At 43.6% G+C, this 15,627-nt stretch overlaps 1 pseudogene across 1 annotated transcript; it reads right to left on the reverse strand.

The window, feature by feature from the left end:
- Positions 1 to 8,486: 8,486 nt before the first annotated feature.
- LOC311229840 (trypsin-4-like) lies at positions 8,487 to 15,156 on the reverse strand (annotated as a pseudogene). The gene is made up of 5 exons: positions 15,102 to 15,156; positions 13,372 to 13,521; positions 11,852 to 11,993; positions 9,948 to 10,205; positions 8,487 to 8,633 (listed from the first exon to the last, which is right to left on the reverse strand). The product of its transcript is annotated as a trypsin-4-like (transcript).
- Positions 15,157 to 15,627: the final 471 nt, after the last annotated feature.

A 15,627-nucleotide genomic window follows, 5' to 3' on the forward strand; every position in this document is an offset into this window, starting at 1 on the left:
CAGAATGCACTTGACCCCAAATAAAGTCCAGTTTGTTTGATTAGTGTGAGCACTGTATACCGTACCAACGGACCCATGTCCACTTGAGAAGGTGGTCTCCAGTATGGTGGTCTCCAGTACGGTTCATTGATTGATTGAACATTTTATTAACAGATTGCAGAATGGGTACAATACAGTACGGCTCAATACACACAATTGTTAAGGGGATGCAGACCAGAGAAAGACTTTCGTCTTGTTTACATCAGGGTCCCCCATTTTCAATTCATCATAACATTTATGACATACACGACATACAAATATACAGTACTGTTTAAGAGACAGATTTTTACATTGGAGGGGGTTGGGTGTGGGGGGGGGGTGGATATTTACAGGGGCCAGTTTCGAATTGCAGCCTCCCGTAGGTGCTCTTTGAGAGCGGTTTTGAAGGAGGGTATAGGGATTCACATTATTTTATGCCGCGGTTTGCCATGGATGTCCAGATTCTGAGCTGTTTAGGTGGCTGTGACGTCCAGCCTAGAGGCGCAGAGACAGCTATGTGACGTACAGTCGAGACAGCTCCTGCTTAAGAGGGAGTGGTTGAGCTCTGAAGTTACATCATTTTAGAGTTAAAAGTGACTGTTTGACATTTAATCTTTGTGTGGGAAGGTCACAGGGCAAGGTCCGACACGGCAAAATCAACATCCTCCCAGATAGATGACTGATAAAGTGAAGCTTAAGAAAATATTTATCTTTATTGTTTTACCACCCATTGCGTTCGAAGTCAGTGAGATTCAGGACAAAGAGAGAACATCGGATTCAGGACAAAAAGAGAACATCCCCACGTGCCATCTTCAACTAGCGTAAAAGCATAATGCTACCAGGCAGACAGGGTCGCAGCCCCTGACCTCTGGAACAGCATCCCTGTGTCCATCAAATCTGCCCCCTCCATCGAGTCTTTTACATCTAAACTCAAAACTCATCTATACTCCATAGCCTTCCCTGACTCACTCTGACTCTTGCCTCGCTTCTTTTGACGTGTTGTTCTGTTTCTTTGTCTGTCCGTTGGTTGTTTATATTTTCTGTTTATTTTATACTTTAGGTAGGAGCACTTTCTTTTCTTTCTTTTTTTTTTGCTATGCGACTTTACTGTGAAGCACTTTGGTTGACCAGTGCCATGTCTAAATGTGCTATACAAATACATTTGATTGATTGATTGAATGAGACAGGAGGTTTACATCAGAGATGCTTGGTGTCAAGACACTGTGGTGGTATGAAAACACTGCTCAGCCCTGGTCCAGTTCATGTTCCTAAAGTGTCTCTACGTACAGAGGGAGTTTAAAGTAACAAGTGTCTTCTAAGTTTATGTTTGGTTTACAGTCTCAAAAATATTGTATTTTTTTTACTTAGAATATAGAATACATTTTTCTTTCTAAAATGACAAATTACCAGAATACAGGTTTTTTTTACATTTAGTTGTAGCCTACATATTAAAATACAAATTACTTCTGTAAAGAACCCAGATATGGTTATTTGCTCTTGGTTCCTCTATTTACACTTTCAATTCAGTCTATTCATCTTTTAGGATCATGTCATTTCATGTTGTGTTATATATGTTATATTTCTGTATTACCTTCCAGGTGTAAAAAAAATTGAATCAAGTAGTTTGAGTATCTGTAGTTCAACATGGTCCAGTGTGAAGTCGATGGCTTGTAAATGCTTTCAGAGTAGTTTCCCCCAACACACGACAGATAGATACTGTAAGTAATACAGCCAGCCCTGGTCCAGTTCATGTTCCTAAAGTGTCAGCCTTTCTACCTACAGAGTGAGTTTACAGCCATCTTGTTAGCCGCTGTTTACACCCCCCCCCTGCTCTAACAACAACGACAGAGACAGGGCACTATGGGAACTGAACAACGCCATCAGTGAGCAACAGAAAGACCATCCAGATGAATTTCTCGTCGTGGCTGGCGATTTCAACCATGCAAATCTTACAGTAAGTCTGTATGCCCACAACTTCACCAATATGTTGATTTTCCACCACGGGGAAAAAACACACTGGACCTTGTTTACACAACCCTGAGAGGAGCATACAAGGCTACACCTAGGGTGACCAGATGCAAAAAGTCCAAAAGCAGGACAACAGTAAGATTTTGGTGGGACAAAGTGGGACAGATAGATAATGTAATTTTTTTTATTAGAATAACTCGTCTTCACCGAATAGATAAAGGTTAAATCAAAATAAATACAAATTAAATACAGAATTATATGTCTCCACATTCATCTTGGCACTGGCAGCCGGCTTGTTACCACCTAACATCTGTTTTAAATATTCAAACTTTATCACTTGACAGGAATGTCTTGTGTTCGATATTCTTTTTTTTGCTTCGAAAAGAGGGACATCCTCTCAATATGTGGGACGCGGTCTCAAATGGTGGGACAGTACAACCAAAAGGGGGACACCTGGTCACCCTAGCTACACCCCTTCCACCACCTGGGTGCTTCTGATCACACTACTGTCATGCTAATGCCAGCATACAGGCCAAGGGCTAAAGTCACCAGACCAGTTCAGAAGCAAACGGGTGTGGCCAGAGGATGCCTCCCCAACACTTCAAGACTGCTTTGACACCACAGACTGGGATATGTTTAAGCAGGCAGCCAGTTCAGGATTAGTTCAGCATTTAACACTATCATCCCCCAAACAGCTGATAGTGAAACTGGACCTGCTGGGGATGAGCACCTCGCTGTGCAACTGGCTGCTGGACTTCCTGACCGGGAGACCACAGGCAGTTTGGGTTGGCAACAACACATCCAGCACCATCATCCTGAACATGGGGGCCCCCCAAGGGTGCGTGCTCGGCCCCCTACTCTTCACACTACTGACTCACGACTGCACACCGAAACATAACACCAACCTCTTCGTCAAGTTTGCGGATGACACAACTGTGGTGGGGCTCATTAACAACAATGATGAGTCTCACTACAGGGACGAGGTGAGCCAACTGACCATGTGGTGCGTGCGGGAACAACAACCTCATTCTCAAAGATCTCCCCCTAAAGATCGACTGTTGACCTGCTATCTCCCCCTAAAGATCATCTACTGTTGACCTGCTATCTCCCCTAAAGATCATCTACTGTTGACCTGCTATCTCCCCCTAAAGATATACTGTTGACCTGCTATCTCCCCCTAAAGATCATCTACTGTTGACCTGCTATCTCCCCCTAAAGATATACTGTTTACCTGCTATCTCCCCCTAAATATCATCTACTGTTGACCTGCTATCTCCCCCTAAAGATCATCTACTGTTGACCTGCTATCTCCCCCTAAATATCATCTACTGTTGACCTGCTATCTCCCCCTAAAGATCATCTACTGTTGACCTGCTATCTCCCCCTAAATATCATCTACTGTTGACCTGCTATCTCCCCCTAAAGATCATCTACTGTTGACCTGCTATCTCCCCCTAAAGATATACTGTTGACCTGCTATCTCCCCCTAAAGATATACTGTTGACCTGCTATCTCCCCCTAAATATCATCTACTGTTGACCTGCTGTCTCCCCCTAAAGATCATCTACTGTTGACCTGCTATCTCCCCCTAAATATCATCTACTGTTGACCTGCTATCTCCCCCTAAATATCATCTACTGTTGACCTGCTATCTCTCCCTAAAGATATACTGTTTACCTGCTATCTCCAAAAATCTATTCTCAGGGGGGGGGGGGGGGGGGCACCCATTCTCCCTCTACACCTCTCAGGGGGGGGGGCACCCAAGTCTCCCTCTACACCTCTCAGGGGGGGGGGGGGGGTGGCACCGGGTATCCCTCTACACCTCTTGGGGGGGGGGGGGGGCACCCAAGTCTCCCCCTACAGCTCTCAGGGAGGGGGGGGGGCACCAAGTCTCCCTCTACACCTCTCAGGGGGGGGGGGGGGGGGGGGGCACCAGGTCTCCCTCTACACCTCTCAGGGGGGGGGGGGGGGGCACCAAGTCTCCCTCTACACCTCTCAGGGGGGGGGGGGGGGCACCAGATCTCCCTCTACACCTCTCAGGGGGGGGGGGGGGGGGGCACCAAGTCTCCCTCTACACCTCTCGGGGGGGGGGGGTGGCACCAAGTCTCCCTCTACACCTCTCAGGGGGGGGGGGCACCAGATCTCCCTCTACACCTCTCAGGGGGGGGCACCAGGTCTCCCTCTACACCTCTCAGGGGGGGGCACCAGGTCTCCCTCTACACCTCTCAGGGGGGGGGGGGGGGCACCAAGTCTCCCTCTACACCTCTCGGGGGGGGGGGGGGGGGGGCACTCAGGTTGCTGGTGTCCAGTATTCCAGTTGTTGACCCTTGATCCATTGACCTCTATAGGAGATGTTAAAGTGGTATGTGGTCCAGTTATGCTGCTCTAATTAAAGGTTATGTTAAAGTGGTATGTGGTCCAGTTATGCTGCTCTGATTACGTCCTCTTGAAGTCATAATTAAAACATCTTTCAATAGTCATTCCTACATTAAATTGAAGCTTAAGATGTTGGCTTGAAATGTGTATCCTCTCATTTTCCAACGTATTGTAACAAAGAGTTAATCACCTATCAAAGACACTCTGACACATTGTGACAACCAACCCCATCATGGGGATGGTTGTCACACACTATGGGGTTGGTTGTCACCATGTGTTTTAAAACTTTTAATGGGAAAATCTTAAAAAGAAGACAAGATTTAGATTTCAGATAATGATTGAAGAAGTGCGTCTTTAGTCGACGGCGAAAGATTGGACGGGTTTCGGCTGTCCTAACTGGGGTGGGCAGTTAATTCCACCATTGTGGGGCAAGGACTGAGAATAGACAAGAAGGCAGAACTAAATTTGAAAGTTTAATTGCATTGACAAGTTGACAAATACATAACTTAATGCATCTTAATGAACATGAACAGGAAACACATCTTTAGGCCATCCTATATAACAAAATAAGAACACAATAAATCGGCCTAACAATAATAGCCTACACAACATGTGACAACCAACCCCAAATAAAATGTGACGAACAACCCCAACTGGAATGTCTTGATAGCATCAAGGCTAACAGCCATCTAACAACTAGTTAGCTAGCTAAGAACAATCTAAACTATAGCTATCCCTTCACACTTTTTAGGGGTAATAATTGTTTCATTATAAACCAATTGTGTAAAAGCCTAGAAGAAAAATACTGAGGAGCAGAATATTTACAAATGGACATGAAAAACACAAAAAGTCCTCTCACCTCAAATTCAGCTGTTTCACTCCAAAGATGACAATGTAGGTGAACTCTGACCCCAATTCTGGACATTTAAATACCAAAGTATGGGAGACAGGATCCTCTGGTGGTGAAATATAATGAATGTGACAATCTACCCGTGTGACAACGCCCCCCGTTCTCCCCTACAACCAGCATTACCATGGGAACCATAATATACATGGCAAAATCACAAGCAGTGTATTATTGTCATTATTGGTTTCCCTGGCGATTCAAATGCCTCAAGTGTCCCTGTAGTAACCTATAGACCTGTTCGCTGTTTACTAATATAGCGAGTTCGAGTCAATCAGCAATACCGACTGAGTCACGTGACTAAGTTGCCCCCTACCTGCATGAGCTTCTGCGCTAAAAAAGCACGAAGGGGCTCTATGGAGAAACCATGACACTCCCCTGACTAGAAGTTGTTTAAAATGAAAACGGCGGGATGTAATTTAGCCAAATCAGTATGGCTGTGAGTGTGAGTCTTTCACTTTTTACATATCTAGCTTGGGAATGGATTGATTGTTTAGATCGTTAGCATGGTTAACAAATGCAAATATATTGTAGTCTGCCCCGTTGTTCTGACCAGGATTACGTTCCTTTTGCCCCCTTGATGCGTGTGCACACCGAGTCTGACGTGGACAGCGAACAGGTCTATACAGCATCAGTCCACAACAACTGTAGCTAAAGTCCATAACCGTAGGAATAGAATAATATAGTAGGCCAGGGGCCGGTAGTCACCAGACCTTCTTCAATTTGCAATTATATCAAAAGTTTACATTTACGAGGAAATTTAAGAAAGGTATTCACATTTTATTTATTTATTTATTTTTGTAACTTTTCAATTAAAAATAAATGTAAAAAGGAATGAGATTCTCGAAAAATAACATTGCAAGTTCTATCTTAAAGGTGCCATAGATAACATTCAGCCACTAGATGTCGCACTAGAGCACCAGCACAAAATTGTATCCAATCAGGTGCGTTCCACGTGGGGAAATGGGAAGTAGGGAGGGGATACATGCCTGCAACATGTAAACAACAACATTCATTTTGGACCCGCAAAACATTTAAAAATAATATATTCATTCATCAAAGCATTTGTTTTGGGGGGAAAGTAATACTTTTATTTCACACCTTTTTAAAACATCTGTGGATGTATTCTTTTTTTATGATTACTGTACATATAAATTGTATTTATAGCACCTTTAAATATCTTCTCAACTTTACGAGTGATCAACAGTAATTTTAGAGGGATTGAGTGATGGTAAATATGAGATACTTTTAATTTCGTATTTCAGCTAAACCTGTTGGCAGATGAACAGAAACAACTAAACCTGTTGGCAGATTAAAAGAAATAACTAAACCTGTTGGCAGATGAACAGAAACAACTAAACCTGTTGGCAGATTAACAGAAACAACTAAACCTGTTGGCAGATTAACAGAAAAAAATTAAACTGTTGGGACATTAACATAAATAACTAAACCTGTTGGCAGATTAACAGAAATAACTAAACCTGTTGGCAGATTAACAGAAATAACTAAACCTGTTGGCAGATTAACAGAAATAACTAAACCTGTTGGCAGATTAACAGAAAAAACTAAACCTGTTGGCAGATTAACAATGAAAGGTTGTGTTAAAACGTATTAAATGAGTCTGAATAAAGGTTTTTCTTTCTTCTTCTTCAACCTCATACATCACCTCCAGCTCCTGCTTACTGAAAAATCTTTTATCTGACATTTAGGATAAGTAGATACTTGTAGGTAAACTAGTAGATAAACTTGGCTATCAGGGCTAAAGACTATAGACGGTTAAGAAATAAATGGTTAAAGTTCAACACCTGGTGGTGTGTCAGTTCAAGCAGCATGGATTTGTTTATAACCCACTAAACATGTACAGGCCTGATATCCTATTATTCTATATTCATATTTCAAATTGCATGAGTCCGGATGGCAAAATTCAGTACTCCCTGAATATCTACAAAAACCCCTGTAAATCTTCTGCCATTTATTAATTTGCTTAGATTTTTTGTACACTTGATCTCAAGAGGGTGCTGAATGATTTTTCAAGTTTAGTCAATGTTAGCATGGTGCTATTCACCCTAAAAAAAAATAATAATAATAATAATAAAATGTATATTCTCCTTTGGTTCATTACAATTTACTCAAGCATAGTAACAGACACAATATTTCTGACACTGGGAATACATTCCCTGAGGTCCATAGATGTCCCTAGATACCAAGAACATATAAATGGACCTTGTAGAAGTGGAGCAATCTTCCATTTACTTGGGTATGTATTTTTAGGCGAATCTTCTGAAAATATGGATCGGGTTTATGAGGTTAATTAATATGGACTGTATTGATCTATGTATGACGTGAAATAGATCACAAACATCACATCACAAACATTATCACCACTTGTGTTGGGAACCACCAGAAGACCCACCAGAAGAAGACCCACCAAAGGACCAAACTCCACACTATGGGAGATCGGGCTTTCTGCTCATCCGCTCCCAGCCTGTGGAATGCTCTCTCTGACCACCTGAGAGCACCACAGACCGTGGATGCTTTTAAAAAGAGCCTCAAAACATGTCTTTTTAATAGAGCCTTTTGTTGATTTTTATCTAGTTTCAGCTCCACACATTTTATGTTCTTTTACTCTTTTACTAGTTTTAGCCCTTATTTTATGTTATTTTTTACTTCTTTACTAGTTTTAGTCCTACTTATTTTATGTACTTTTTTTTACTACTAGTTTTATGTTTTTCTACATTGTAGCACCTTGAGATTTGTTCCACAAATATAAAATGCCACTACAAATCGAATGTATTATTATTATTTAAAAAAAAAAAAGGCCCCTAGTTGATTCTTACTCAAGCACGTTCTCTCCGGATGACCTGCTGCTGTAGAAGGTTTGTAACACCAGCATGACCTCGTTGTGTGTGTCGTTGTGTGTGTCGTTGTGTGTATCCTGTACCCCACAGTGTCTGTTCATGCTGTGTCAAATGAAATTGAAGTTTGATTGGAAGTGTCTATTAATCATTTATTAAAACTCCAGTATTTATGTCCTTGAACTGTGTAGCCCTATCTGTGTAGGCCTTGCCCTATCCGTACTGTACACAATGTGGTCCCACAGAGAAACCGATATAATCTCCATAATAATGATAATGATAATGATAATGATAATGATAATGATAATGATAATAGTGGAGAGTGGTGTCTGCTGGTTTCCGTCCCGGTCCACGATGTCGTTGCATCATTGCTTGACCAACCAGTTGATCCAGGGGATGTAGTTCCTGACCTTGGTGTACACCCCAGGGAAGTAGGGGTTGGCACAGCTGATGCCCCAGGACACGATGCCCTCCAGCCGGCCGTCGCAAATGAGAGGCCCCCCGGAATCACCCTGGAGAAGAGAGGAGACAAGATGAGAAGAGAGGAGAAGAGAGGAGAAGAGAGGAGAAGAATTAAACTGGTAACAGAAATGCTTTTGAAATGTAAAATAATATACCTAAAATGCTGATAATAAATCATATTCAGCCTATGGATTTACTTTCTCCTAAATAATGCACGTCATAGCTACGGCGCACACGACACACTGTGGTTATTTTAATAACGGAGCATTGAAAATGTGAATCCCGCAGGGATATTTTTTATTGTGTTTCATTCAAGCATAAATTGAAGCGTCTTTACGTGTGGATTGTGGATGTTAATTAGGAGGAATCTGAATCTGTGGATTGTTGAATTGTATCACTGTCACACGTTATTGTGATATTGTAACTGGGATTTAAATATATATAAGATATAGAGTGCGTTTGTCGGTTCATAGTAATCAGCTTGATTCACAATTCCTATGGCTTTCTTCTGCATTATGAACATTTGGTTAGTGTTTGTTTTATATGTGTTTCCATATAAGGATAAGGATAAGGATATATTTTATTAATCCCTCACAGGGAAATTCAGTGACATACACATACAGCTCATAGTCTCATTAAATCATCATCCTCTCCGTCTCACCTGACACGAGTCCTTCACCTGACACGAGTCCTTCACCTGACACGAGTCCTTCACCTGACACGAGTCCTTCACCTGACACAAGTCCTTCACCTGACACAAGTCCTTCACCTGACACAAGTCCTCTCCGTCTCACCTGACACGAGTCCTCTCCGTCTCACCTGACACGAGTCCTTCACCTGACACAAGTCCTCTCCGTCTCACCTGACACAAGTCTTTCACCTGACACAAGTCCTTCACCTGACACAAGTCCTCTCCGTCTCACCTGACACAAGTCCTCTCCGTCTCACCTGACATGAGTCCTTCACCTGACACAAGTCCTCTCCGTCTCACCTGACACGAGTCCTTCACCTGACACGAGTCCTTCACCTGACACGAGTCCTTCACCTGACACCAGTCCTCTCCGTCTCACCTGACACGAGTCCTTCACCTGACACCAGTCCTCTCCGTCTCACCTGACACGAGTCCTTCACCTGACACGAGTCCTTCACCTGACACGAGTCCTTCACCTGACACCAGTCCTCTCCGTCTCACCTGACACCAGTCCTTCACCTGACACCAGTCCTCTCCGTCTCACCTGACACGAGTCCTTCACCTGACACCAGTCCTCTCCGTCTCACCTGACACCAGTCCTTCACCTGACACCAGTCCTCTCCGTCTCACCTGACACGAGTCCTTCACCTGACACCAGTCCTCTCCGTCTCACCTGACACGAGTCCTTGCCTCCGTTCCAGGAGCCAGCGCACACCATGTTGTTGCTGATCCTGAAGTAGTAGTAGTACTCGCAGTTGGGTATGAAGTCCACATCCACGTAGCGCAGCACGGGGGACAGGCGGTGCGCGTAGAGCCGGGTGATCCCCCAGCCGCTCACCCGGCAGCTGGAGCGGTACTTCGGGAGCGGGTCTCCGGGGCCAGGCAGGGTGGCGATCTCCACCTCGCCGTTCAGGACCACGGGCCGGTGCAGCTGGGCCCAGAGAGAGAGAGAGAGAGAGAGGTTAACCCTTTCACTGCCACACTACCAAAGGGTTAACCATTTCACTGCCACACTACCAAAGGGTTAACCCTTTCACTGCCACAATACAGAAGGTTAAGAGGTTAATGTTGTGTTTTTTTTCTTCAAATGTAACCAAGAATAAAGACCTTAACCCTATCAAAACAGCAGTCAAAGTGTATATTTTCGTTTTTACCAATGTTTTATAAGATTTACAGAAAATAAGAATTTATCAAAAAAATGCTAATTATATCTCTTTTATCGTTAAACTGCAAGGAAATGACTAAATCCAGATTTAACACTGCCATTGGAAAGAGTAGCCTTTTCCCTATCCATAGATGTATGATTTGGCCATAATAAGGTCAAGGTCAAGTTCAAGGTCAAATATGAATTTATAATTAAAATTGATTATAATTTATTACTGTATCTACAAATCCTTCTGTTTAATCATCTTCCCTTTATTCATTTGCTTAGATTATTTGTACACTTGATCTCAAGAAGGTGGTGAATGAGCTCAGTGAGCGTAAGCAAAATAACCTCAATGTTTTCATGGTGTTATTCACCGGCACAGATGTAAAATAAAATCATAATTTATATTCTCCTTTTTTCTATCACAATTTACTCAAGCCTAGTAACAGACACAATATTTCTGTCACTCGGAATACATACCCCCAGGTCCCTAGATGTTCCTAGATACCAAGATGCTAACATGCTAATTGACCTTGTAGAAGTGGAGCAATCTTCCATTTACTTAGGCATGTACCTTTCGGCAACATTTCTGAAAATAGGGCTACAGCTTAACAGGCCTTCACTGCCACGTGACAAAGGGTTAACCCTTTCACAACCACACTACATAAGGTTAACCCTTTCACTGCCACACAACACAGGGTTAACCCTTTCACAACCACACTACAGATGGTTAACCGTCTGTAGTGTGGTAGTGAAAGGGTTAAAAAGGCCCCATCCAAGTAAACGAATTGATTAAAAAAAAAAAAAAAAAAAATGAACGATTACTCGGCTGAGAAAATGTCTACATTGAAGCTTGAAAACATTTTCATCTGTGGTGGTTAAATGTCTGACAAAAAGACAAAAGAAGAAGAAGAGATTTCATTCAGAAGTACTTAAATTGTTAAAAGAAAATGCTCTATGAAAAATAAAAAATTCAAGTATGCAAGTAAAGTTAAAGGTAAATCTTCAATTGTCTGTTTTTTCTTTGGGGTGAAAATGTATCGTTTAGATGCACCGATTAATCGATAACATAATTGTTGAAAGAATCTCTCGTATATTTTTCAATCTCATTGCGTTTTTAACATATAACAGAACTTTAACAGAACTTTACAGAACTTTTGTCAGAGGGAAGCAACAACTGTGATTGGAAGATTAAGAAAAGATGTCACTCCCTACCTTGAGCAGCATGATGTCACTCCCTACCTTGTGCAGCATGATGTCACTCCCTACCTTGTGCAGCATGATGTCACTCCCTACCTTGTGCAGCGTGATGTCACTCCCTACCTTGAGCAGCATGATGTCACTCCCTACCTTGAGCAGCACGATGTCACTCCCTACCTTGAGCAGCGTGATGTCACTCCCTACCTTGTGCAGCGTGATGTCACTCCTACCTTGAGCAGCATGATGTCATTGTTAAACGTCCTGTAGTTGTACATGTAGTGGATGGCGAGCCTGACGACTCTGAAGTGCTGTTCAGCGGGTTCACGTTTCTGGAGGTTGTGTTCTCCCATGACCACGCTCATGAGCCGATACCTGTGGAGGAGTGGCGTAAAGGGTTAAATATCCAACATGGCCGCTGACAATCAATTGCTTCCGGTAACTGTAACCAAAATGTTGCTGGTTCAATCCCCCCGTTTGCAGACAGGAGGGTGTGTTCCAGCTGTGAGCTGGTGACTGAAGGGTGGCTGGTGTTACATCAACGGTGCCCACCATCCCTGCCTAAGTGCCCTTGAGCAAGGCACTGAACCCCCAAACTGTACCAGGGGCGACACTGCACTCTGACCTCTCAGATGAAATACATATGTGTGGGGGAGTGTGTATTTGTGTAATTAACTGTGTGTATGTAACTACAGTAGGTGTGGTTGTGTAACTAGGAGGGATATGAGGACTGTGTATGTGTAACTAGGAGGGATATGAGGACTGTGTGTATGTGTAACTAGGAGGGATATGACAACTGTGTATGTGTAACTAGGAGGGATATGAGGACTGTGTGTATGTGTAACTAGGAGGGATATGAGGACTGTGTATGTGTAACTAGGGGGGATATGAGGACTGTGTGTATGTGTAACTAGGAGGGATATGAGGACTGTGTATGTGGAGGGATATGAGGACTGTGTGTACGTGTAACTAGGAGGGATATGAGGACTGTGTGTATGTGTAACTAGGAGGGATATGAGGACTGTGTGTATGTGTAACTAGGAGGGATATGAGGACTGTGTGTATGTGTAACTAGGAGGGATATTACCTAACCCAACCCCCTCCAATGTACAGTAAATGACCTAACCCAAGAATACACGAGACCCTCCTCTTGGAACCAAGTATGGGTTTCGTCGATATTCCAATGAACAGTTTTACTTGTACAGTTGTACAGTTTCCCCCACCCCCGCCTACCCAACCCCCCCCCCACCCACCCAACCACCTCCAATGTACAGTCCCCCCCCCCCCCCCCCACCTACCCAACCTCCTCCAATGTACAGTTTCTACGTCAAATGTATATACTCTCTTTTTTAGACTTTTTTTGTATCACAAACAGTACTGTATTTGCAAATCTGGTATGTCATAAATGTATAGATGTAGCAGTACTGTCTATCTGTATGTCGTGTATGTCATATATGTTATGATGAATTGAAAATGGGGGACCCTGATGTAAACAAGACGAAAGTCTTTCTCTGGTCTGCATCCCCTTATCAATTGTGTGTATTGAGCTGTACTGTACTGTACTGTACCCATTCTGCAATCTGTTAATACAATTTTCAATCAATCAATCAAGCAATCAATCAATCAATCAATCAATCAATCAATCAATCAATCAATCAATCAATCAATCAATCAATCAATCAATCAATCAATCAATCAATCAATCAATCAACCGTTTGGAACTCTCGACAGTTGTGAAGGTGCAGTAACTCACGGTCTCCAGCAGTGGGCAGCAGACATCACCCACTGCGTGTTGATGAGGATGGCGGTCGCAGTAGTGGTACCCCGGTACTGAGCGAGGCCTGGTATTTGATGGAGTTAGCCTCCGCCTCCTGACCACCGATGATCCTGATGCCCCTCACCACTGAGAGGGAGGCGAGAGAGAGAGAGAGAGAGAGAGAGAGAGAGAGAGAGAGAGAGAGAGAGAGAGAGAGAGAGAGAGAGAGAGAGAGAGAGAGAGAGAGAGAGAAAGAGAGAGAGAGAGAGAGAGGAGAGAGAGAGAGAGAGAGAGAGAGAGAGAGAGAGAGAGAGAGAGAGAGAGAGAGAGAGGAGAGAGAGAGAGAGAGAGAGATTATTGGTGGAGGTGGAGGCTCCGAGTGAAAGGATTTCAAAACTGTGTAAGGGGCTTTTTTGGTATGTTTTTACTTAGGTAGACTCTGCAATGCCAAAATAGCGACTTCTATGCAAAAGGGACCTTCTTGTTATTGAATTTTGTTTACATTTTCTGTTTTGGTCTAATGTGAGGCTTGAATGGAGCTAGTGGAGGGTTTGCTGCTGCTGGCTCCACCCCCTGGCTCTGCCTACAGAGGTCTGGAGAAACGCACAGTATAATAAGTTACTATATAATATAATATAGTAACTTATTATACAGTGAACTATTCTATTAGAGAAACAGCATCCACGTTTCAATTGGAGAGGTGAGCACTGATTTCAAACGGGCCCTATGAAAAGTACAGCTGAGCTTTTAAAAGGAGAAAGAGAGCCATGTAACTGACCATATTCACACAGTGGAGCAAAATGGCTGCCATGTGAACGTGGTCCATGGTACAGCGTGATTAGAACATAGACCACTGAACACTTTATACAGTATTTTGAGCTCATGGGAGGCGGGGGATCACATTAATGAATGTTGATTAGAGCCTTGACCGTAAGTGGTTGTAGCTACGGCTGTGGGGGTGCTGGAGACATGAGCCAATAAACTTTATTATACGCCTGAGTCTCCTGAACACGGAGAGACCAACCCAAAGGCGATCAGAACTTTCTCGGCCGAGCTATGGTTGTTTTCCGCACCTACTCCCCAACTGGCGCATTGCGCAGATTGCCCAGGAGTCTTGACTTGGGGTTGGTCTCTCCGTGTTCAGGAGACCCCTCGCCCCCTCACAAGCTCACTGCACTTCCGCGTTACATTGAGCTCATGGAGGAGAGAGCGGGGGGAGAAAATTAATGAATGTGGATGAGAGCCTTGACATTAAGTGGTTGTAGCTACGGCTGTGGGGGTGCTGGAGACATTATCCAATAGACTTGTATACGCCTGAGTCTCCTGAACACGGCGCGCCCAATCCCAAGTCGATCGGCACTTTCTTGGCCGAGCTGTAGTCGCTTTTTTGCACCTACTCCCGAACTACGCATGCGCAGATTGATGGACCTAGACTCCGTGGGCAATCTGCGCATGCATAGTTCGGGAGTAGGCAACTATAGCTCGGCCGAGAAAGTGCTGATCGACTTGGGATTGGTCGCGCCGTGTTCAGGAGACTCAGGCGTATAAAAGTCTATTGGATCATGTCTCCCGCACCCCCATAGCCATAGCTACAACCACTTAATGTCAAGGCTCTCATCCACATTCGTTAATTTTCTCCCCCGCTCTCTCTCCCATGATTTTAGAATCCCGGAAGTGTGGCAGTGCTCTATGGTCTACACTCTACAGCGTGATTAGTCGTTGTTTACCTGTTATGTTGAGAAGCACCAGCAGGAGTAGTGAGCGGTAACAAGATGCGGCCATCTTAGCTGTACCATGCAAACAAAACAAAGAGATCATCACTGTTACAGACACCAACCATCCACAAAACTATCCAAGCCCAGTCAATGATCCAGGGACATGCACAGGACTTTAGAGGGGCAGGTGCTCAAAGGCTGAAAAGGGCACTATATATATGTGTATTTTGACTGAGCGCAAGCCCGATTTTTAAGGGCCCTTTTCGGGCGGGGGGCCCCCTTTTTATGCTTTTTGGGGGGGTTTTGGTGATCAAATATTGAATATTGAACTATATAATAATCAGTGCAGGAGCTCACTTATCCTTGAAAGACTCTTTTATCACTGACTTACAAGGCCCATACATCTCCATAAATGTTCAGGGGGGCGGGGGGAATAAGTGCTTACCCTACAGACCCCAAGAAGTGCTGTATATTCTGTATTGTTTAATATAAATGCATTTTTTATTCCAATCCCTTTGTATTTGAGATTCCCAAATCC

This window comes from Notolepis coatsorum (genome assembly GCF_963971535.1).
Source record: "Notolepis coatsorum genome assembly, chromosome: 6".
In the NCBI taxonomy this organism is placed as follows: domain Eukaryota; kingdom Metazoa; phylum Chordata; class Actinopteri; order Aulopiformes; family Paralepididae; genus Notolepis; species Notolepis coatsorum.